The sequence below is a fragment of the Gymnoscopelus braueri genome, assembly GCF_963280865.1.
Source record: "Gymnoscopelus braueri genome assembly, chromosome: 23".
Lineage (NCBI taxonomy): Eukaryota > Metazoa > Chordata > Actinopteri > Myctophiformes > Myctophidae > Gymnoscopelus > Gymnoscopelus braueri.
The window spans coordinates 19,267,173-19,292,858 of NC_137625.1; the positions used below are offsets into that span (position 1 = coordinate 19,267,173).

General features: G+C 41.8%; 1 protein-coding gene across 1 annotated transcript in view; it reads left to right on the forward strand.

Moving 5' to 3' along the window:
- Positions 1–3,606: 3,606 nt before the first annotated feature.
- The window catches only part of rassf8b (Ras association domain family member 8b), a 45,964-nt gene continuing 23,884 nt past the window's right edge, over positions 3,607–25,686 (forward strand). Inside the window, exon 1 of the mRNA XM_080420768.1 lies at positions 3,607–3,974. The gene's annotated coding sequence lies outside the window, so the exon portion shown is untranslated. The remainder of the gene's footprint in view (positions 3,975–25,686) is intronic.

The window sequence follows — 25,686 nt, forward strand, 5'->3', positions numbered from 1 at the left end:
CAAACGTATCCACTGTAAAAGTACTCATTATGCAGAATGGCCCATTTCACAATATTATTGGTAATTAGTAATGCATTAATTTATTCCGTGTTGAAGCTGGTGGAGCTGCTGCTACTTCCTGTGCTGCTGGGTAGTTTAGTTTAACCTATAATAATACTAATTTATCGTAATCTAAATTTGCAAAGTAACTAAAGCTGTCAAATGTAGTGGAATAAATAGTACAATATTTAACCAAAAAATTGTTAATAATAATCATTCTAATGGTAGCGGTCTGGGCACCTAGGCTGCTAATGACGTGTCGCGGGTTCGAATCCCGATCCCGACGACCTTTGCTGCGTGTCACTCTCCCCATTTCCTGTCAGTCTACTCTACTGTATACTATCAATAAAGGCAGAACAAGCTAATAAGAATAAAAAACAACAACTGTTGCCTACTCCAATACAGTAGGCTACTTGATATATGTACTTAGTTACTTTGGACCACTGCAGAATACTTAAGTATTCAAAAGTACAAAGTACAAAAATATATCACTAACTAGTCCATACCCGGGGATGTGCGCAGACAAAAGTATTTGCAGACTTTGGGTGATATGATACACAGTAGTAGCCTATATGCTTAGTTAAACTTTGGGAGACCAAGTTTGTTGCTGTCTTACATGTTAATAATCCCATTGATTGAGAACAGCTGGTGAGACAGAGACAGACAGTCGGGGGCTGGGGGAGAGAGTTCACACACACACACACACACACACACACACACACACACACACACACACACACACACACACACAGTGGATCCTTCTTTAGTCATAGAGAGAGAAAAGTTTTTGTCCCGTCCGGCTCGTGTCGTCTCTCAACATGACAATACTTGAAATGTACTTTCTGACACGTGGTGAGTTCACACATAATAAGCGCTCCGTCCATTGTATCAATACCCGAGTAAACTATATACACGCTCAAGCTATTAGCACTGAGAGCTGCAGCCCATATAGCTAAGTCTACCCTGGGACTGGCCACTGTTTGCATAGACATATAAAGGTAGACGCCTCCTCCGACTCTGGGGCGTCTGTATCGCGGCCGCCATATTAGAGGAGACACGCTGCCTGATAATTGGCCAATCACAGCGCATCTTTTCCGAGACATGGCAGAATCTAGTTGTATAAAAATAAAACGGGATATTTTTAGACAACTACATTCTGACAAGTCCCGGAAAAGACGCGCTGTGATTAGCCAGGACTCGAGTCAGGAAGCGTGCCCCCTCTAATATGGCGGCCGTGATACATGTCGCTCCAATGAACTGCAGCAGCCAATGAGCATGGACGGATTCAAGTGAAAATGGGCCCTGTGCACAAAATCACCACGAAAGGGAGAACGCACTTCCAAAGTGTCTACATTGTGTAAATCACAAGCACATGGCTTTCTTATTGTAAATATGCAGTTTTGCCAAATTCTCGCGTTTAATCCAGGTCCGTTGTTTTGCTTGTCAAATGGCTTTAATAGAAATCGGATTTCCTCCTACAACTGGGAGGCTTTCAAAATAAGAGTGTATTTTATTTTACACAATTGGAAATTCGTTTTGGCATTAGACAACACAGGTTTTATTTTGACATCTTCCCAGTGGAAGTAGATGAGACCGACCGATGGGGTCTACGACTGACTAATCTCTCAAGAACAGATTCTGCTCTGCGTTTGAATCTGTCGGGGGGGTTCGTCATATCGCGTACGCACTGGCCTACAAGTGGGCGTGCCTTCACATCAGGAAGCAGGCCGCACTTTACCCAATCAAATGTAGTGGGCGGGATTCACGTGTCCGTCGATCCTTCCCCACTCGAAACAAACCGAAACTAATTTAACAATAGCGTCCGCGGAGCAGACAAAACCACGGAAAGATATTCACATTTTAACTTGCTCTTTCATCATAGAAACAAGTGGGCTTATAACCAAAACGATCCATGTTCTCTGGGAGAAATGGTGTTAGTGTTCCGTGTAGAAATATTGTTAGTGGGAATGGAAACCTAGTCGCACCACCGGAAGTGATGCGCTGAAGGCAGACCAAAACCCCGGTTTCCTTGCGCACGGGTGCTACGTCAACTTCCTCCCAGAGCCAACTGAGATAGTCAAAAACAGCAGAGGGCGCTGTTTTTCCTTTTCATTTGGCGATGGGTTCCCAGATTGACGACTGACTAATTGAAATGTTGATTTGCAGGTGGCAGTGCCAGGGACCCCTTGGCGTCAGGGCCCCCTTGGCTCAAGGGCCCCTTGGCTCCAGGGCCCCTGTGCACGTGCACAATGTGCACGAGCCATAATCCGTCCCTGCCAATGAGGTATCTAGGTTTCTATATCTATATCTGGTTGGGACGGTGATAACAGAGTGGGTCGGCGGATTGCGCACAGTTTGATCATCCCATAGCTTTAACTGTAACTGTAACTGTAACTGTAACCATGGCGACGATAGATCCCATAGCCCAAACTCTGAATCTCTGTGTTTACATAAAAATGCTAATAAACAGCTTACATTTTGGGAAAGTGACAAACGGGTGGCTCGCTCTGTTTTTCCTTTTCATTTGGCGATGGGTTCCCAGATTGACGACTGACTAATTGAAATGTTGATTTGCAGGTGGCAGTGCCAGGGACCCCTTGGCGTCAGGGCCCCCTTGGCTCAAGGGCCCCTTGGCTCCAGGGCCCCTGTGCACGTGCACAATGTGCACAAGCCATAATCCGTCCCTGCCAATGAGGTATCTAGGTTTCTATATCTATATCTGGTTGGGACGGTGATAACAGAGTGGGTCGGCGGATTGCGCACAGTTTGATCATCCCATAGCTTTAACTGTAACTGTAACTGTAACTGTAACCATGGCGACGATAGATCCCATAGCCCAAACTCTGAATCTCTGTGTTTACATAAAAATGCTAATAAACAGCTTACATTTTGGGAAAGTGACAAACGGGCTTCGTTATTTTGTGCATATGCTAATGGTCAATCAATACCCGTGTGCAAATTCAGATCAATTGCTCCAGCCACTGAGGAGAACCGGACAGAACAGACAGATTTTGACAAGTCAGAGGTTTGTTTAATTATATGTAGGATAGGATAGGATAGGAATAGGATAGGACATGTAGGATAGTGAAAATAGCTACAAGCTCACACTCTTGAAATGTAGTGGAGTGCCTGTGAAAGTGTATTCAATAACAATAATAAAAAATACTAGTTAGTAAAGTATAGAATACTAAAAACATTTACGTACTGCAAGTAGGCTACTATTAGTCAAGTAAACGTAGTGTTACTGTCCACCACTGCACTAATGTCACCATGAGGCATCAAATCATGCATGTCACAGCCTGAGTGAGTGGCTTTAATGTCATGTGTCCGCAGCTCTGTCACTGTGTGAGTGCTGCTGCTGCTAGCGGCCAGTGCATTGCAGCTTTAACCGGTCCATAATGCCTTGCGGTGTCCCAGTTCTGTTCCAGTGTAATTTACAAGGCAGGGAGCTGTGTGTGTGTGTGTCTCTGTGTCTCTGTGTGTGTGTGTGTGTGTCTGTGTGTGTGTGTTTAAGTGTGTGTGCGTGTGTGTGTGATGATGATGATGATGATGTGAGAGAGGAGGAGAACCAATACGCTACGACCGTACGGAGCAGCACGGAGCAGCATTCATATCATGTGGATGTGTGTGCTCCCCATGTCGGATGTCCAGTGACCACCCTGCGTGTTTAACAACACGCGTGAATGAATGTGCGATCCCGCCGCAACGCACCGCAAACTTTGATCGCCGGGGGAAGGAGGAGCAGGAGGAGGACGAGGCTGATGATTCAGGCCAATTATAACAAAAAAAAACGCAAAAATACTAGTGGCCCACCTTAACATGCTCGCCAAAGTGTTTGATTTGGAATTGATTCCAGGACGGATTCCAGAGAAGACTGCGACAGAGACCGAGCCTGGGCTGGGACAGCAGCACTGAGGGCTTCCTTCAGCACAGAGGTACAGTACAGAGGGGTTTAATGCAGTGAAATTATACTGTAGCCTCACCAGTGGTGGAAAAAGTACTCAAATTCTTTACTTAAGTAAAAGTACCAATACTGCAATATAAAAATACTCTGTTACAAGTAAAAGTACAAAATATAAAAATTACTTGAGTAAAAGTACAAAAGTATTGGCATCAAAATGTACTTAAAGTACCAAAAGTAAAAGTACTAAATATTTGAAAATAGCCGATCTACAAGCTCACAACGCGTCGCGACGCGTTGTGAGCTTGTAGATCTGCTATTTTCAAATAGCCTATGTATAAAATAGAGCTAAAGTGGTTAATGTATGTTTCATTATATCATAGTTTATATCTGAAAAGTAACTAGTAACTAAAGTTTTCAAATAATTGTAGTGGAGTAAAAGTACAATATTTGCCTCTGAGATGTAGTGGTATAGAAGTAAAAGTATTGGAAATTGGAAATACTCAAGTAAAGTACAAATACCTCAAAATTGTACTTAAGTACAGTACTTAAGTAAATGTACTTCGTTACTTTCCACCACTGAGCCTCACCGGCTGCACTGACTGTATGTATGGATCACTAAGTTAAATGCGTCAGTCAGCTGTGGACGTTTGGCAGCAAGCAGCAGTGGTGGAATAGAAGTACCGTACGTACTCCAATGTTTTACTTAAGTAAAAGTATCGGTATTATACTGCAATGTAGAAATGCTCTGTTGCAGGTAAAAGTCTCGAATTCAGCATTTACTTGAGTAAAAGTACAAAAGTATTGGTATCAAAATGTACTTAACTCATTGAGTGCCAATGACGTCGCAGACGTCACGTTTTTCATAAGCCCAGAGTGCCAATGACGTCTGAGACGTCATGGAAAAAAAAAAAAAAAAAAAAAAAAAAAACTTTTTTTTTTTTTTTTTTTTTTTTGAAAAAAAAGGTTCAGAACCCAAGATATGATGATTTGAAGATTTGCTGCTCCATTCACTTCTTGTTTAACTTTTTAACTGAAAAGGCTGTATCTCGGCTCCAAAGCACTTTTTTTTTACAATGTATTTTTGGCCTTGGCACAGGGGTGATATAGCCAGAAATATTTTTGGCACTGAATGAGTTAAAGTACCAAAAGTGAAAGTACTCACTATGCAGAATGTCCCATTTCACAAGTTTTCAAATGCATAAAATGTATAAAAAATCTTTTGAAAATAGCAGATCTACAAGCTCACAATACGTCAAGATGCAACACTTGCTTGTAGATTGGCTATTTAGAATTGGCCGAAATGTATAGGGCTGAAGTGGGTAATGTTATGTATGTTTTATAATGATCAAAATCTACAAAGTAACTAGTATACTATAAGTTTTCAAATAATTGTATTGGAGTAAAAGTACAATATTTGCCTCTGGAATGTAGTGGAGTAGAAGTAAAAGTATTGAACATTGGAAGTACTCCAGTAAAGTAAAAGTACCTCAAACAATTTCTTAAGTGCAGTACTTGAGTAAATGTACTTACTTTACACCACTGTGAATGGGAACCGTTATTTCGTAGCCTACTTGGGGGGGGGGGGGGGGGTAGAGAGAGTTGTGTTGACAACACAGTGGTTCTCAAACTTTTTCATTTCAAGGACCCCCAGTTTGGTATGTACTATTAAAGTCCATTTGGTTCTTAAATATCAACCATTTAACTGGGGACCCCCTGGAAAACCCCTCAAGGTCCCCGGGCTCACTTTGAGAACCACTAGTGTAGACATCACAGATTGCTCAATAGTTGCAGTTTTCTCACAGGGGGCCTGCACTGTCCTCAACTGTTTATGTCTCATATGCAGCTGCAGTCCCAGTTTTAAAGGGGTAGTTCACCCCCAAAATGACTTATTTTCTATCAATTACACAGTAGGAGACTCCCTACCGGAGAAATTAACATCTTTCCATCGGTCATCAAATGATTGGCTCAGTTTGGCTCGGTTTTTGCGACAAAAAGATTCAATTCAACGCTTCATGGGGTGTGTAATTGATAGAAAATAAGTAATTTTTTGGGTGAATTACTCCTTTAATCCGATTAAACCAACACTGGAAATGACTGATTATCATTTCCAGTGATCGTTTCATGTTTTGTTAAGTAAATGGAAATAAATAAATTAGACACATTTTAACTGATTTGTATACTTCTGGTTTATATTATGGCAAAATTGCCTCTGTTGCTTGTTAAGATTTGTCCCTGTCAAATTGGAAATGGAAATAATCAGTGACAAGACAGGAAGTAATCATGTACTTGAGCAGATTTCCAAAGTACTAACTGGTAAAGATGAATAATTTGCCTGACCGTAAACTTCTGTGATGTGGTGTTTGTGAAGTGATGAGTTGAGTTGTGAATCATACAGTACAGTTAGACTGTAACCGCTATGATGTGGTGTTTGTGAAGTGATGCGTTAGAGACTGAGTCATACAGTACAGCTAGAGTGAAAATAAGTCAAGACTTATGAACTACAGTGCATGTGCAAGGGAGCCTGTTGCTAACAATGAGATGGATCATAGCCTAAATGACATTAAGACATTTTATGAAAGATTTATTTATTTTTGTTGAAGAAACGTAGTTTTTTCTTCGTTTTTTTTTTACCCCTTTTTCTCCCCAATCGTTATGCCAATTGATTCCTCCCCACACCACACACATTTCTGTGTTGTCAGTCACTGCTGTTGTATCTTACTGACTCACCCACCAGTGAGAGAGCCCCCCCGGGAGGACGTAGAGCCTTCATGCTACTCTTCCCGCCCAACACTCCCCGCTGACAGGTGCCGCCCCAGCCCGTAGGATTACGTGCGGTGACAATTATCACCCTCGACGCCCGGCTTCCCTCCCCCCGAACACGGACCAACTGTGTTCCTGTAGTACAGTGGTTCTCAACCTTTTTCATGCCAAGGACCCCTAAATTGTTATACATTTGGCTGCGGACCACCACTTGAAAATGTTTTGTGCCAGGGGCCGCCAAAAGCAAAGATATCAGTTAATTTTTGCTTTAAAAAAATATAAATATTCAAAGATATCCACACTTTTTCAAGGTTTTTCAAAATTAGCAGATCTACAAGCTCATAGCGCGGCACTCGGTGCCGCGCTATGAGCTTGTATATCTGCTATTTTTGAATAGCCAAAGCTAAGCGGTTAAAATGATTGTGACGCTTATGTTAACTAATTTCGCTGGTGGGACCCCCTGCTACTCCCTCAAGGACCACTGGTGGTCCCCGGACCACTGGTTGAAAACCACTGCTGTAGTAGACGCTCAACAAAGCCCGATGCACCACTGTGGATTCGAACCCACAACATCTGCGGTGGTGGGCAGGCTCTTTACCATTGTGCCAACTGAGAATTCGAAAAATCTCGTCTTATCTATTGACATGTCCAAAATGGGGACCGCCAGGATTATTGTGGGTCTGTTGAAAACAGATTATTTGAGTACTTTGGGTACTTGGAGACCCAGGGAGCCTTGAATCATTCACTCTGTCATCTGTTTTATTGTATTTTTCTTTTTTTTTTACTGTTTTATTTCGATTGGATAGTGAACAGAGAGACGGGTAAAGCAGGAGAGAGAGGGTGGACAACATGTAGCAAGGTGCATCAGGTCTGATGATTCGAACCTGAGTCACCCTTCAGAAAGTACCATAGCCATATTTATGTGGTACTGTACTGTTATGCGCTCTTACTCACTGAGCCACCAAGGCCCACTATCATATTCCACAACAAACTCACCCTCCTCCTCCTCTCACTGAATCACCCTGGGCCTGATCACCCACAATCTTCCTCTTGTCTTTTCCCTCAGTTTAAAGGAGGAATTCACCCAAAAAATGACTTATTTTCTATCAATTGCACACCCCATGAAGCCTTGAATTCATGGATTTATTTTTGTTTTTGTGTCATTCCTAAGCCAATAATTTGATGACCGGGTGTATTTCCGGTAGGAGACACAAAGAATCTACTTTGTGTCTCTTACCGGATACATTAGCCTGTAGGAGACGGAATCAAATTATTGGCTTAGGAATGCGACTAAAACAAAAATAAATCCATGGATTCAAGGCTTCATGGGGTGTGCAATTGATAGAAAATAAGTCATTATTTGGGTGAACTACTTTAAATTGATTAGCTATGGGAGACAATCCTGTCTTCTTCTCTCCCCATCTTTCCTTTTCTTTAGTCTTTATGGGATCATAAGTGTAGGAGGATCATTTGGGCTGTGACCAATGAAGGCCAGATGCCAGATGTTTGGTCTGTGTCTGACAGTGACGGGTCCGATGACGATCCCCATTTTGTAGAGCCCTACACGACCAATCACCGATTATTTGACAGATTTCTTTTTTTTAAAGGGCAACATTTACTAATCAAATTGACAACAAATTGATTAGAATCTTTACAAGCTCACAATGTGTTGCAAGCTCCGCAAGCTCACAACGAGTTGCATCACAAGCTTGTAGATCTGCTATTTGTGAACATTTTAAAAGGTAACAAATAAGGACACATCGGCTACATAATTGCCAATACATCGATATGTCATCAAAAAAGTAAAATAATGACCCTGCTGGTTCCTTGTAATGTTGGTGATGAGAATTGAAGCTTGTCTACTGTTAGCCTACACTTCGATGTTATTTTTCCTTCAATAATCTATTACCTCTTCTATTAACCACTAGTGTACTTTAAGGAACCAGAGACAGACGCCCGCACACTGTCTTCACTTGCTCGATAGAGATTTAATAAGCAACATTTCAGCTATTAACCACTAGTGTAAAATGCGTCCCATCAGCGAGCAAGCCTCCCACCCATCTGCCACTGTATATAAGCCATAGCAGTTTAGTCCATCTGGCCTCAGTAACACTGCCACTACAAAACTGATTTGTTTACCCATATCAAAACAGACCTGATTACTGTTAATCCCTCCAAAATATGACATAAAGTAGCCTAGTTGTCCTCCAAGTTGGCAGCAATTTAAAGTTCAGTTCTATACTGCATTGGGTTTAGCAAACAACCTGCCTGGACTCTTAGGCCCAGCTATCATATTCCACTATGTGTGGACCTATATAGCTCAGATATTCCCAGTTGTGTATGATCTAAGGACGGTCTGATCAGATGGCACCCGTTTAATGACCCGTGATTTATTGTACCGAGACCCTCACTGCAGCGGTGAAAAACATTTGATGTCATTTGGATGTGTAAATAGTGTCTCCCCACCGCTCATGGCCAGCTTTAAGCCCAGAGTCTTACAGGGTTAAAAGCTTAAAGGCAAGCTGATTACTTCTAACTTTTGAGACTGCAGCGGGCTACACTGGCTGCTTGCCAGTCAGGGGAATATAATTTGCTTGGCCACCCTCGATAGGGCAAGTGTCAAGTGTAGGACAGTGGAAAATGTAATTCTTCAAAGCCATTCAAAAGTTGACACAAATGTTAGCCTGAATATCAGTTGTCGTCGGTGAGTGACAGTGTGACACTGTCGTGCGACAGCGACAGAATGTAGAATAGGCTTGATTGTTTTTGTCTTGTGTTGGTCCAAGGAACTATTATTTTTTTACATTTAGGCCAAAGTGCAAGTAGTTAACAGCTTGGTAACAAACTGTGGTCATGGAGTAAGTTCTGGCAATGTAGATAATAGCTTTAATGATGCCAAGATTAGCGGTTCTGTGCCCCATGTTGCTCAATGGGTGAAGAATGAGGTTAACACTGCCAGAACTAGGGGTTCCCGTTTCCTGTACAGCAGCTCAATGGGCAAAGCATGGCACACAGATTTGTTAGTCGAAGCTTGTCATGCCAGTGCTGTTGCCATTTTTCTGTACGAGTTGCGTTATACAGTACATATGTAGGCTATGTTTGTGCACAATGTAATTAATATTTCATGTGCATTTACGACTTTGCGCTCTACTTTCTTTTCTTTTTTTTATAGAGCATGGCAATAACATGCCATGGTGAGCAGTTCTCTTTCCACTAGGGCATTCACAACTAATGATGTTTACTAGTCGACTCATTCGACTAGTCGAAATTTACATTAAAAAAATAATGTTTTTTTTGTTTTTTTTTAGGGGGTGGGGGCATTGTTTTAATGCCATCCTACTACTATATTACTATTATTATTATCCTCCTGCCCTTATTTTTATGGTGTTTTTAAGGGAAGCGCTTCTGGCACAGCAGCACAGCACCACAGCAGCGTCTCCAAGGATCCCCATTGCCCAATAATAGGCTTTTATTGCCCCCTCACCACAGCAGCGTCTCCAAGGATCCCCATTGCCCAATAATAGGCTTTTATTGCCCCCTTTTGATAAAAAATAAAGTCAGGAGGATAATAATAATAGTAAGATGGGCCATTACTATGGCATTAATAAAAAAAAAAAAAAGGCGTTTCTTTTTTCTTTTTTCTTTTCAACTATTCGACTAGTACCAACAAAGTCGACTAGTGGTTATACTAGTCGACTAGTCGACTAGTTGGTGAAAGCCCTACTTTCCACATGCTCCACCTTTCCACAATCTTCTTCATTGTATTGTAGTGTGCTTTGCATACACGTACCTATCAAATGCTATATTATGTTACATATATACAGTAGGATCTAAAACGCTGTTGTTTTCATGGTTTGTGTAATTATAGGGCAGTTTTCTTGTTTGTGTTGGATGAAACCTCAAATGGTTCTTCTAACATGGTTTCCTCTGACTCTGTTAGACGAGGCCTGCCCTGTGCAAATGGAAACCTGCTCAGTTTAATTAGTCCTTAGAGCTTTTCTATTCAGCTTATTTCTGCCTTTGGTAAGCCTAGCCTGCAGCAGCATCAGGCCACTATGCTTAAGCCTGATTCATACTATAGTAGCCGATCTACAAGCTCATAACGCATCGCGTTGCGACACATTGTGAGCTTGTATGTCGGATATTTATTTTACACGTGCATCAAAGTACAGATCAGGCATTAGTGTAGTGGCTGAGGAATGAGAGGTGCAGTGCAAAGGTAGTGGGGTTGAGAGGTTATGAAGGTAGTTGGGAGGTTTTATACATCTGCCATATAGTATGTTGATCTAAACTCTATAGTCTCCTGTGAGCTGAGGGTAGAAGAGCTGTTACCTCCTCAACAAGAACAGCACCTCTGCACCACATGCCTCCACTTCGCAGTCATTTAATGCAAGTCTACATGGTTCTTTTTTTTTCTAAATCAAATTTTTTATCAAACGATTTTGTAACCCATTTTTCACCCAGTGCCAATGCCTAAGCTTGTAATCCTGGGCCGTGCGCTACTCTCCCTCTGCCAGCCTGGGGAGAGCCCCGAACTGAGCTCATGCTTCCTTCAATGCATGAGGAGTGAGCAGGCCGCTTCTTATCACCTGACAGGGGGGGGGTTTCCCCGGTAGGATGTAGCGCGTGGAAGGAACACGTTATTCCAACCAGTTCCTTTCCCCTCCATCAGGCGCCCCGGCTGTACATGGTTCTTTTGATGTATTTTAATGTGTTAATTTTATGTGGCTCATTATGGTTCTTGACTTCCTGTGTACTGTAACTACCATATGTTGCCTGTTTTGGGCTCACGTTCTTTTTATCAGGCTTCTTTGCAAACGGATTTCCAGTTTGAGAGAAATCAGTTCTCCTGTACAGTATGTAGCCCGAAATTAAAGTTAGTGTGGAGTAATCGTTTCTTAATCTCATTGTTAGGTAACGCCCTACTGTCTTGTTATCATGTTTTTCAGCCTTGGCCTTATGATTATGTTCTGACAATCTGAATATTATAGAATCAAGACGCCATGGCATGCAGGCCTGGTAAAAATAGTTTTGAGTACAGCTTGATCCTTTGACACAAGCTCCCCTCTTATATTTGTATATAACTATGTTAGATGTACTTGACCGCCGACTTGGTTGATTAATATTCTTCTCCCGTGGGCTCATGTAATAAACGTCTATCTTATACTGCATTCCGCTGTGATAAAAATCTACAAAACATCCAAGTGTGGTCAGCCACACTGTTTTGCTCAAGCCTCTCTGCGTAAATGAAAAATGTAATGGGTTAAATGGCACAGTGAACTGGTTAATGCCAGGAATTAGTTTTTCATCAGTTTACAGAATGAAACGGTAATTGTGGGGAGAGATGAGGGGAGTGGAAATGGTGAAACAAAAAAACATATTGTCGCTTTGGGGTGGAAACCTCATATGTCCAAAACGTTTTACTTTTCATGATTAAAAAAAATAAAATAGCAAAAGTAACGGATGAACAAGCTCAAAAGTCGCGCCGCGTTTCGTGCTTGTGGATCTGCTACTTTTGATCCTTTTGTGTGTGACGCTGTAGTATGATCAAGTATAGGTAGGTCATTCATTTACAAAAAAAACACAAAAAGTTCAAATATGGAGATAAGAGGTTTCTGCCCGACAGCAGTGGTATGATTGATTGACACTGCACTGCGTCATCGGAGTTGAAGCCAGCTCAACTTATTTTTGTAGCGCGTAACAGCCGTCACACAGCGACAAGTGTCGGGCGTCACTTTGTGGCTTCATGTCGCCGGCTTCCATTGAAAAGGACTTTTGTAGCCTTGTTGCTTTGTCGCTGCCAGTGTGAACGCAGCACTAGAAATACAAAGTCTCCATTAGATAGATGACACAGTGAAGCATTGTTCAGAAAGAAAAACAAAACGCAAAGGGAGTCCTTAGTCATTATTATTCTTCCTTTGATTCCTGGCCAGTCAGTCCAAAGACAGTTTGACACAGTCTTAAGTTGTGTCTTAAAGTTTTATTAGGGCCCTGTATTAAATAGAAGAGCCAGTCTCAGTCTGTCCACAAATAGTGTTATCTTCTTGTGCCCACTGTGGCAGGGCTCTTTCCGACCTGTCACAGTTCAGTTAACACATTAAGACCTGGAACTGTGTCATTTTTAGATTTGAGCTAAAAAGCATTATTTTACACTTTGGGCTATTCAAAAATAGCAGATCTACAAGCTCATAGCGCGGCACCGAGTGCCGCGCTACGAGCTTGTAGATCTGCTATTTTTGAAAATGTGTGCAAATCTTTGAATATATATATTTTTAAAGCGAACATTTTTTACTCAAATCTTTGCTTCTGGGGGTCCCTGGAACAACATATTTTGATGGGGGTCCGCGGCCAAATACATATAATTTTGGGGGTTCTTGGCATGAAAAAGATTGAGCACCACTGATATAGAAACATACATTTTCAGAAAACTGTTGAGATTTAGGAGACATGTAGAATCGGCTTCAGGTCTCAACTTAAGCGCATACCGAGTAGAGACATGACAACTGCATTGTATATGACATATGACAAAGGTCACAAGACGCCTCAAACTCCCTTCACCCAGAGCATCACAGAGCGATGTTCTCTCCCAACCACTGATCCACTGATTGCTGCCTGAACCTGCGTCCATGGAACAGCACATGCACGATGCTCATAACAGAACAAATGAAAATGTCACACCCTCCTCGGGCGAGGCTTGAGGTAGAATGTTGACATTTTCACTTCTTCAAGTTTGAAATGCCCGCTCTTGCTGGCATTTTTCTTGGCTATTTCAAAGGCCGATCTGCTCCTATGGGCTGGTCTATGAACGGGAAAAAAAGACCATAGTAGACTGCAGGCTGTTATTTTTTAAATGTACAATGCACTATCTATCCTTTCACTGTGTCAGGTGGAAAGACATTTTTGTCTACACAAACATTTTTTGTTTATTTTTCATGGAAGGGCATGGATGGAACTAGTGTGTTGTTGAAGATAGAGTACTGCTCCTTATGTGACAGCTGTGTTTACACCTGTAAACGTGTGATGTGACAATAAAGTTCTGATTACTGCTCCTGATAGATGTAAAATAGATATTTTCCTGTATGCTGTAGTAATTTGGTCAAATTCAAATTGACTTTTTATTAGAAAGTGAATAAAAGCTATTTATTTATTTAGTTTTATTTTAAAAACACACTACTATAAGGCCATCCATCATTAGGGCATCAGTCACTGAAACAAATATTAACAAATATTAACTCTATATAAAACAAAACATTCTGCTGAGAGTTGTTTTACTCTAAGTTAAAGATATTCTCTTTTACTGGGCCGGGTAGACAAGAATAACACTATAGGGCCTTTTGGAGATAATTTCAAGAGCCCTATAAACTAACATAATCGTTGGTGGAATGCACAGTATTAACATGGAACAAGGTAAACTTTGCTTTTTACATGAGTTACAAAAGATGCTGGGCCTGAGGTGTGTTTGTATAGTCTCAACTATGCAGCCTTTCTCAACTTGTGACTGGAAAACATTCATCTTTTTGTCCTTGGGCAAGCAAGCAGTAATAATACTTATTGATTTTTCATGTGGTGTTCATGGTATGTGGTATAGTCTGTATATAAGGCTATGCATTTTTATATGCACCTTCGTGACCCCTATAAAGGCTGCGATGTGTTCTGAGTTATTTTTTGGTACATTGCGGTCGGTGTCGTAAGTCCAGGACAAATATCTCCTTTTGGGAGGTAATCTAAAGTAAACGTTCCAGAGCACAAGGAGAAACTACTGATTATATGTTTGATCCCTGCCACTGTAAAGGAAGTCCTTGACTGTGCTTCTGGCGACTGGCGGAATCAGATTAAGTTGCTCTGGACAAGAGCACCAGCCAAAGACTAAACTGAACAAAACTAAATGACAATAACCTTAATTAAACAATATTACAATAACACATAGATTACCCTAAAGTTAAAGGTAGGGTAAGTGATTTGCAATTATTCAAATAATTGCAAAATGGGTCTATGTTCTGATAGTGCTCGTTACTATAGAGTGTCCTGTCCATATAAAGAGTCTCCATGTCTCTCCAGCTCTTTATAAAACAGAAAATGCATTTTTGTTTCAGTTTCAGTTTCATTTCCAATTTTATCCAATCAGGATAGAGAAATCAATCAGGATATAGATTAAACAAGTGAAATTGGAAGTGATGACACTAAGAAATGAGCAGGCAAAATTGGAACTGGAACACAATAAAAATGAAGCTTAAAAATGGGTACTTTCTCCTGATTGGCTGAGATTTTGACACCTACCAGAAAATTTATTTTCTGTTTATTAAAGAGCTGGAGAGACGGGGAGACTCCTGTTACTGAACAAACACTCTATAGCAATGATTACTATCAGAATATAGTGCTTTAACCTTTTAACAAAATACTTTTTGTTTTAACCCAAAAATATCACTTACCCTACCTTTAAGTAACCTAAACTCACACAAAAATATTACAATAACACATTAACTAACACTAACCTAAACGTAACTAAAACATTATTACTACAATAACCTATAAACTAGCTTATTGAAAGAATACAATAACCCGAAGCTTAATCTACAGTAACAGTAAAATAGATAACATTACAATAACTTAACAATATCAGTAACTAAACAGAGCCCACTTAGCAATCACTAAGAGTCCATAATGCTCATATTGAGAAACCCCATACTAGCACCCCCTGCTGTGTCCCTGTTGACACATCAGTCCCAGCAGGGGACAAAGAGGAAGTGACAGTAAAGTGCAGTCCGCTCCTTAATTGTTGCAGTCTGTTTGGTTGTTTCTCTTCTTCTGACCATGCCAGCCAATCAGTGTAGTCATCTGTGTGAGGCCTCACACAAAGCCAGGGCCCCGTCGTCATAGTGATGGGATTGTTTGCATCCAGTCATGCCAACGTTTGTAGTTATGTGGGCGGTCCCTCCCCCCAACCCCTTTGGCACGTGCGTGCAGACAAACTCACACGCGCACGCACGCACGCACGCACTCCAATGGGCTCTTTTGTTTGTGTACAACTTGCTAGAGTACACCCCCCCACACACACACACAAACAATCTATTACCTCATCTGTGTCCCTTTAAAAAAACAAAACAACTGATTGCTTCATCAGCTCTTTAATTGCTTGTTCACTTTGAATGAAAAACTTCACAACTATGGTATATTGATGATAACTTGGATAAGCTTTTATTTAAAAAACCCATTTGCAATGCTTGACATTACAACCTTTCATTAGGCCTACCAAGAAGAGACAGAAATCTATCTCCACACCAGTGGTACGAGGACGGAAATCTATTGACGTAGCATTAGAGACTTCAGTGTTGAGTTTGAGTTTCACTAGTAGTTGATGTCAACACAGATGTCAGGACATCTCACAATCCTATATTAAAATTGGCTTAAGGGAGGGCTGGCCGGCCGGCGGACCTCTAATGTCACGCTCATGTTACCGTGACTCAGCCATAACCATATAAGGAGTTCCAACTGCAGCTACGCCCAAATATGGAGTGTGTTGTCTAACCTCAATGTGTCGCCATGGCATCAGGCGCAAACAAATCACTCGGCTCCATACAGTATATGGGCAAAAAAGGGGGCATGCCCATATATGGGCATATACTGATGATGTCAGGGATCTCTATATATGGGCATAAAGGGGACAAGGACTGACAGATACAGAGATCTCCATATATAGGCATATCAGTCGGATTGGCGGTGCGACATAGGTGTGAGGGCCGCATAGCGGCCAAAGTCCTCTAGGGTTATTAAAATCTTTTGTGTTTTGCCAATTATTTGGGGGTCCACTGGCAATATCCTCAAGCCCCACCAATGGACCCCGGCCCACAGTTTGTGCTTTTGAACTGGTGTTTCACTGGACCCAGAGTTATGGAACATTGCTCTGTAAAAACAGAAAATCACTAAAATTAGAATTACCAGACTGACTCACAATTTAAAGTCACATTTTTTAAGTTTGTTTGATTTTTGTGCTTGGCAGCTTGGGAGTAAAACACACATGGATGAACTAACTTAAACCTAAGCAATGGACTAACTAATGTTAGGGTTGGTGGTAGACTGGAGGGGAGGGAAATATAAATATAAGACAGTGCAAGATGTTCCACGTACAGTAGACTATACACGTCATTTTATACTGTATACTGTGTGTGTACTGTGCTCTCTATGGCTTTGTTGGCTATGTGCTCTGTGATTACAGAGGATTTGGATAGGGGTGGTTCACCGGTCCAGTGTAACACGAAGTACTTAAAGGTAGTGTAAGTGATATTGTTTTGTTAAAACAAAAAGCTTTTGGTGAAAAGCTTAATCATTGCTATAGAGTGTTTGTTTTGTAACAGGGGTGTCCCCGTCACTCCCGCTCTTTAACAGAAAAGGCATTTTCAGGTGGGTTGCCAATTTCAGCTCACTTGTAGATCAACGATTTTCGCTATTCGTCGTTCGACAAGGCATACAGGTTATTTTCAAGGCATTTATGATTTTATTTAGACCGTATGGAGGAATGTGGTGGTGGTCATGGGTACTGTCACTGTGTGATGATACGTCTATGACTGCTTTGGACACAACCTATTGAGATCATGGTTGCACGTACATAAACACAGATCACCCAGGAGCCCAAGTTATGTCCACACCCTGATTTTCCTCCTTGAGGCACGGAGGGAATGTTGTTCATAGGGAAGCAGAGTGAAGTCAAGTCTAAGTTTAGCCTGAAGAACTGCTGCCCAGACACGATGGTTAATGACTAAAGGAAAACATGGTACTCTAAAGTTTAGGTACCTGCCGATGTACTGCTGCTATGAGCTTTTTTAATTTGTATAGTACAGAATACATCATGCCAAAGTTCATATTAAAGTTAATATCTGGCAGTTTGAGGCATCACAAGAATCAAGAGGGTTTATTTGTTGTCACTCACTCATACAGGTATAAGCAGCGAAATGGTGTGGCGTGTTCCTAGTGTGCTAGCAGCAGCAGTACAATATAAGATTATATGAAATTTTATCTTACAGTATATTGTAAGGCGTTGGTGAAAAAGAGCATTCATGCTCAGCATGCAGTACCTACCCTTGGTATAAATAAATAAATATAACAAGAAGAAAAAAACAAGGTCAAAATGTACAGGCACACAAAAAAAGAAACAAAAATAAAACTTTAACAGCTAGAAATCTTATCAGTCACTTGATTTTGTCATGTAATAACCGCTGTGCATGAGTTTAATTCCCGAGGCTCGGGAGGTAAAAAGGACATCTTTGGCTATCAGCAACACATGCATACCTTTTTAAAGCAACACTTTTATCATAATGTAGATGACACGTCCTTAGTGGTGCTTATTGTCAGTAGAACGTTTGTTTACTGATATAGCCTAAATGTTGTTCCTTTAGTATCTCTTTCTGTTAACAGTACACCAGGGATGTACACACTGTGGGGGAGATAACAAGCTGTCAAGTTAAGTACTTAAAAACTCTGGCTGCCACCAGACCAGTTCAAATAACAAGGAAAATGTGCTCAGTGAGTGATGTCCCTTGGTTCAGTGTGCCACTTAGAAGCCCTGAGGTCATTTCTACCTCTGTGGATCGTTGTGTGGTTCAGAACCGCCTTAGGAAAAACAGCCACAAGTGATATGTCATACATTAGGTGATAGACAAAATACAGTGTGGTAATATAGTGGCGTGTACCAGTATAATAGTCCTATAGAGCAAAATCATGGGTTAAATGGAGCTCCATATGAATCTTTTGCGTTTTAATGTGGACTGAGATTGTGGACTGATGTGAGAGAGGAACCAAGGAAATATAGTTTTAGAGAAATCCCTTCCCTGTGATGCGGCGTCCCATTCTTGATTACGGCGCCACAGCTGGACCTGCTGCCAGTGTCAGTCGTTACTATGCCCCGAGACACAGTTTAATGTCAAGTTTCAGCCTCCTCCCCCTGCATATAACCCACAAGCAAGTGCACACACACACATGCGCGCGCGCACACTCACACACACTGTGAAATGAGCAGCTAATGTGACAGCTATGTGCATGCTTGCTGTCATAAATGTTATGAGAGTGTAGATTTATTATTATTATTATTATTATTTAGGTTACCCATGTTCTTGCATAACATTATATATCCAACATGTAAAAATACAAAAGAATAACAAACTAGCTTCCCTGGGAAATGTTTGAATCTCAGATGTTTGTGAAATTCTTCACAGACCCCTCCCCCTTCAATAGAGAAATGTGTCACCTCTCAGTGACAAACTTCACACAGAGACAAGTTAGTTTAGTCATGGTAACACATAATCATAAGAAAAACACATTTTTGAGTTTAGGGGATCTTTAAAAAGGGCACCTGCCCTCACCAGGAGTTCTGGTGAGGGCATCCTTTTTTACATTTGTTGATTGTGACCTTGACCGTTGACCTTTTTGACCCAAAAGGCAAATATTTTTTCAGGCAGCCTTAAGAACATTTCCAATTTCTATGAAAATCCACCCATAGAGCATTTCCTCGATTTTGACCTTGATTGTGACCTTCACCTTGTTGACTCAAACGTGATTGCGTTTGACACAGGGACCCTTGTCAATTATAGCCAGCCCAGGATGGAGCATTTTGTTTGTCTCTAATCAGCTGAGAAAAGAAACGGTTTATTTTCAAAAGCAGCGTTGTGCAACTGTTTCATCCTTTGCCTGTAGTCCCAAATTAAGCCAAAGTTCATGAAAATGGCATGTAAAATAACATACTGTACCTCAGCTTCCCTGAATGAATGAATTTCTCTTGTCTATTCCGTTTTCAGTTGGGGAGCCAATGAAAATATTTTCACAAAGTCGACATGGACATTTTTTCCAAATGTTAATCAGTTAAACACACTGCTAAATGTAAATAATGTATTTCCCTTTATTTGCTAGACTTGTTAAACAATAAGACAGGGTCTAATAACACCATGGCTCCCATGTAGATCTCAGACTTCATATGGTCAGGCACTGGAGCAATCCCAGACAGTTGAAGCCTTTTTTTATTGACAGGGTGCAGGCAAAAAAACATGACAACGTTTTGACGTTACTATATCTTCGTCATGACCTGACGAGGATGTAGTAACATCGAAACATTGTCATGTTAAAATGGGCTTATGGGACGGGCAGGCGGACCACGTCCGTACCATATATGGGGCATGCCCATATATGGGCATATAGAAACTGATGATAGCAGCAATCTTCATATATGGGCACAAAAGGGACACAGACAGAGGGGGTACAACGAGTACTCTGACAAAGCCCTCGACACTATGACTCATGACATATTGGTTGGATTGGCAGTGTGACGTAGGTGTGAGGGCTGCATAGCGGCCCGAACCTCTTGTAAAAGAAAAGGCTTGAACTGTATAAAATTGCTCCAGTGGCTTCTTCCTTTTGTATCTTAAGATGTATGACTCTATTTGGTCACATTCACCTTGATGTGGATCATACATTTCATACCGAGGCTTCCTAGATACTGTTTAACGATCCATTATTATTCCAACAGGACAAAGCCCAAGGCTATATAGATGAAAGATATATAGGGATCTTTATGCACTTTGGAATGCATTTTAGTTTTTACTGTTTTGACCTGTACCAAGATAGAACTCTTGACATTGTGTATTTGTGTGCGTGGGACATTTTTTTCACAAAGTGTGTGATATATCATGTTAAAGAAGGGCATATTGACAGAAAAAATATTATTGTGAAATGTTATTGTTTTACGTAAGTAAGTTATTTTTCAGCTGAAGCCTGTATTATGATATAATCACATTCATCAAATAGGAGATAGTATTTGCTTTAGGTTAGTTTGATTTGGGACTGTGTCCTACTGTGAGACACTGAATCAAGGCATAGATGTTACTATATATTCAGGGGCGGCCTTAAGGATCTGGGGTGCCATTTCAAGAGCTAATGTGGGGCCCCCATATTCTTCGCAGCAACAACACCTCTCCCCTTCCTGTCGTCACTTCACAATAAAGTGTCTCCTCTTTACCTCCCAATGCCCCACATTTTACCCAGGTTATTATTAACAGGAAATGGGTGTAACTTAACAGCGTGGGAGCGAGTGAGGGAGACAGGGCGAGAGAGAGCGAGGGCCCCGGTGCGAGGGTGGGCGACTGACGTTCAGTCGGGGGCCCCCCTGAGGGCGGGGCCCATTTCAATTGAAACGGGCGAAACATAGCTAAGGCCACCATTGTATATATTTCATAGTAAGTAACATAGTTGGGTCCATTTACTACCGTAGCTACTAGTAAACGTCTCATATTTAATTATATCCCTGTTTTTAATAATTGCACGTTTTGTACTGTACTGCCTTGACGACACTCTGGGTGCATAGCTGCGTACGGATTTAGGTGAAATGCCCTTACTTTCATGATGATTGCAGTGCTAGAGATGTATGGAATGGTGCAATAAGGCACAGCATCAGCTTAAACCCAAACGCTGCTTTTATCCGTTTTTTGTTTGTTTTGTCTTTACTGAATACTATTTACTGTAGTTGCATAGGTCACTTAATAGGGATATAGTCTACATGTACAGTAAAGACTTAAGCCTGAGTTTTGTTGCTTATACAGTAGTATCGTGCACCAATAATCGCTGAGCTACAATTTCACGACACGTTGCAGCGCAACAGTTCACCACCTCTGACAGACAATAATTGGGTGTATGTTGTACGTACTGTATGTATGTGTGTGCAACTGTGCATACTGCATAGAGGCGGTTCATCTGATTAGTGAGGTAATGAACGTATGAACCTTCACTCAGCTGGTACATCACAAGAACAGCTGTTGATAATGTATTGCATGTTTTTATGAGTCTGTGACATCTATTTGTGGTTGGCACATTAGGCCGAGTGACAGTTGGAGGGCGTTTTGTACAGTAGAGTTATCTTGCCAACAGTATAGTTATTTTATTGAAAAGGTGACCCTTGTTCTGGGCAGCATCTCCCAACATCCCAGAAAGACATCCTTGAGATGTCTCTAAGAAGAATCCTGTCTCATACACAAATGGACACCTCTGGCCCTTGTATCGTACTTAATGAATTGAATGAGTTACTCTCTTCACTGTGTTTGCTATCGTCTCTTGCATTGATGAGGCCATGATTGTATTTGTGTCATAGCCGGGTGAATGACTTCAGCACACACTTCTCTCTGTGTGTGTGTGTGTGTGTGTGTGTGTGTGTGTGTGTGTGTGTGTGTGTGTGTGTGTGTGTGTGTGTGTGTGTGTGTGTGTGTGTGTGTGTGTGATGAGAGAGTGACTCATATTTATGTGTCTCAACGACAGTGTGACAACTAAATTAAACCACAGTGTGATTTCAATATTGAATGTTATAAAACAAACATTTCATTATTGTGACATTTACCACAGCAGTGAAAATTAATAGTGTCTATAATATGCTGTTTGTAATGCAGTCATGTCCTAGGGTAGGGGAAGTTACGTAAGTACCTCACAAGGACCAACAAGAACAAAGTAAATAACTTGAAAATCATTAGCCTACAATACATACTGTACCTGTATGAGAAGGAAGGAAAGAAAGCGAGAGAGTTAACTGAGTTAAATTCCTTCCAAATGCTATTTGAGAGGTTTATGTCAGGACTTACTTACATTCATAATGCACATTATAATGCACATACGTCTTAAGTGTGTATCTTACAGTGGCTTTGACTGGTATCCAGTAATTGCTTTGCGGTTGAGACATTCCTGTCTCTGTTGCTAGTGTTGCTGTACATTTATCTCCCCTTTGCTGTCTGTCATCAGGCTTTCCTGTCCATCTCAGTAAAGAGTCTTACAAAAAGAGCAGAGTGGACAGAGTGGACTAAACCACTCTATAAAGAGTGGTTTCACTTAAGCTTACATCTAACTCATGACAGATGTTGGGAACAGAGGAAGACTTCCAGTGAAGATGACATCACTGTCCTTCAGGCGTCTCCAAGAGTCCACCCAATCTGACACAAACACTGCGTCAACTCTCTTGTCTCTTTGTTTTTCCAACATTGAAAAAGAAAAGGATCCCAATTAGTTTTCTATTGTTATGTGAGTTTATTATCATTTAATAAGCCAAGAATATGCTTCATTCTGTTTTGTTCTTGCTGTTCGCTCTGAGACATTGACCACATGGTCAATGTCCATCAAAATTATCCCAGAGCGAGAGAAAGAGACAAAGACGGAGAGAGAGAGAAGAAGAGATAAAAAGTATTTATCTTTATTCAGCTTTCTGTCTCTCCTTCAGTCCGCTTGGACTTTTTGTCTCTCTCTCTATTTTTCATCCACCCACCCACTCCACCCACTCCACCCGGATTCAAATGTCAGGAAGTGCTACAGTAATACTGGCCTTATTCTGTGTGATCCCATTACTATGGAATTAATGGGATGGAGTTGAAGACAAATTCCCCCTGTGGGACAGAGTTAAATGTTATTGCGAACGCGGAAGGAGGCGCGCCTCCGCCCAAGTGGACCTTACTATGAAACTGTGCTCGGGTTGTGTGTGTGTGGCTCTGTCTGTGTGTGGCTCTGTGTGCAGTATGTGTGCAGCCGCGCCCCCATGTGACTCACGCTCTCATTGGCTGCTGACAGATCTCAGAGATCGCCCCCCAAACACGGTGAAATAGCACGGATTGACAAACGGCAATTCCGTGCATAGATGACTAGGAACTCTGAAACTCTGTGCATAGGAGAACCATATCCCCCCCCCATTAACTTCAATACGAGGCGGAGGCAGTCACGTGACTTTCTCTCTACGCTCTCCCCATCACGGTCAAATAACACGGATTACAAGTCCGTAAATACACAACATTTTCGAGCTGCGTTCGCTTCCCGCGTTCGCGGCGCACCTCTTACTTGTTTAGTTCAGTTATGAAATATGTAAGGAGGTTGTCTGTACGTATGCCACTCTGTCTGCAGTGACTCAATGCACTGTATCATTCTCAAATCACAACACAAGGGTTGCGGCCATTTAATATTGCCCAGTCCTGCTTGCCCATTGACCACATGAACCCCTATTCTGGACCAACGCAGAAAATAGCTGGATCCACAAGCTCACAACAATGCGTCGCTATGTGATGTGTTGTGAGCTTGTCGATCGGCTAACATGGTCTAACACACCAAAGGGTCCTTGAAATTAAAAAGTTAGAGAACCACTGGTCTTCAGTACGGTTGGTGGTCAAAGGTCAAGATCGGCAATGAGCCACCCAGGCACAGCTCATCCATACGCACCTCTAGGTTGCCCTCGTTTTTGTCTAAAGTCAGTTTTGCCTCTTCATCTCCTCTTCCTGTGACTCATCTCATTTCTCATTATTCATCTGCTCCTCCATATTTCCACTAGCATTATTCTCCCTTTTCCATCCACCACCACTGTCCCCCTCGCCCCCTCAACCCCCCTCTCTCCCTCATTCCCTCTACACTGAACTGTATTCATGGAGGTATGAGCCTTTATGAGGCATCTGGTGTGTGTGTGTGTGTGTGTGTGTGTGCGCGTGCGTGCATGCGCGTGTGTGCGTGTGTTGCGGTTGCAGTGAACAGAGCATTCTGCAGTAACTGTCTCCAGTTACAAATCATCCCGTTTTCACGCTAAACGCTGGCCTTGCCTTTTACCAGTTCCCCTCCTTTAGTGTAAAAGACGAGCAGAGCAGGATAATATAATGTGGTCTCTATGGGGGAAACACCTCCAGGGAGGGGGACCTATATGTGTGTGTGTGTGTGTGTGTGTGTGTGTGTGTGTGTGTGTCAGAGTGAAAGTGTGTGTGTGGTTTTGGTTATGTTCCAGTTTGTTATGAAGATGGAAGGGCTTTAAAACCGTTAAAAGAGGCCACTGGCTGGCACTCAAGTCAAGGATCACAGCTCAGCTTAGAGGGCAGTCAAGAGAACCAATAGGATACTAGACGCACACACACGCTCGCTCGCACGCATACGCACGCACACACACACACACACACACACACACACACACACACACACACACACACACACACACACACACACACACACACACACACACACATTCACACGCATAACTCTGCATTCTTGCACCTATTGTGCGAGTGACAACTTTACGAGTATGAATGTGGCATGGTTACGCACATACATGCACACGCACGTACGCACATGCACGCACAGACCTCCCGCCCAACAGGGGGTTACAACAGAGAAGTCAGAACATTAAGCATCTGCTCTGCTGTGCTCTGTTGCGTTGGACCTTGCTGTCACCCTCTTGCCAGCTTGGTAATGACTGCCTCTCCTCTCCCCTCCCCGCTGCCGTGGTGCTTGTGTCAGCACTTTGAAAATGGCTGTCGTTCCACGCGTGTGCGTGCAAGAAGCCGGCGTCCGCTGGAAGCTTTCGTTCTTGCCCGCGCCGCATGGCACCGACAAATGAGAAAAAGGAAAAAAAAAGAAAAGAAAGAAAATTGGATGAATGAGGGGAAGGTCTGTGGGAGCGGACTCACTCGCATGCTCGCCTGCGTACACATACACACACATGCGCGAGCACACACAGCTCCAGAGAGCCTTTACTCATGGGTTCTCTCATTAGTCGTGCTCAACAGCTGTAACAGGGATCTTGTGTTGTAGTTGTGTATTTTTCATACAGCTACAGCCTAGTCTTACCTCAGGCTGGAGCAGTTTCTTTATAATGCTGCGTATTTTAGCCTCATACTGTAATAGTGCATGTGGCACACAGGGCCTGAGTGCAGTACGTTTTCTATTCTAACTTAAATACGAGATAATATGAGATATGAGTTTATTGTTATTTCTTCCATTGCATTTCTCTATTATTTGTTGATTTTGTATATTTTTTAACAAGAACACAGAATCAAATAATGTAAATATTCAAGCAAAGTAAAAGTAGCTCAAAATTGTACTTAAGTACAGTACTTGGGTAAAGGTACTTTGCAACTTTCCATCACTGACTGTAATTGTTCCATATCAAACGGTGAGCAATGCTGCCAGTGCCATGTTCCTCATGCCACTTCTGAAACACACAATAC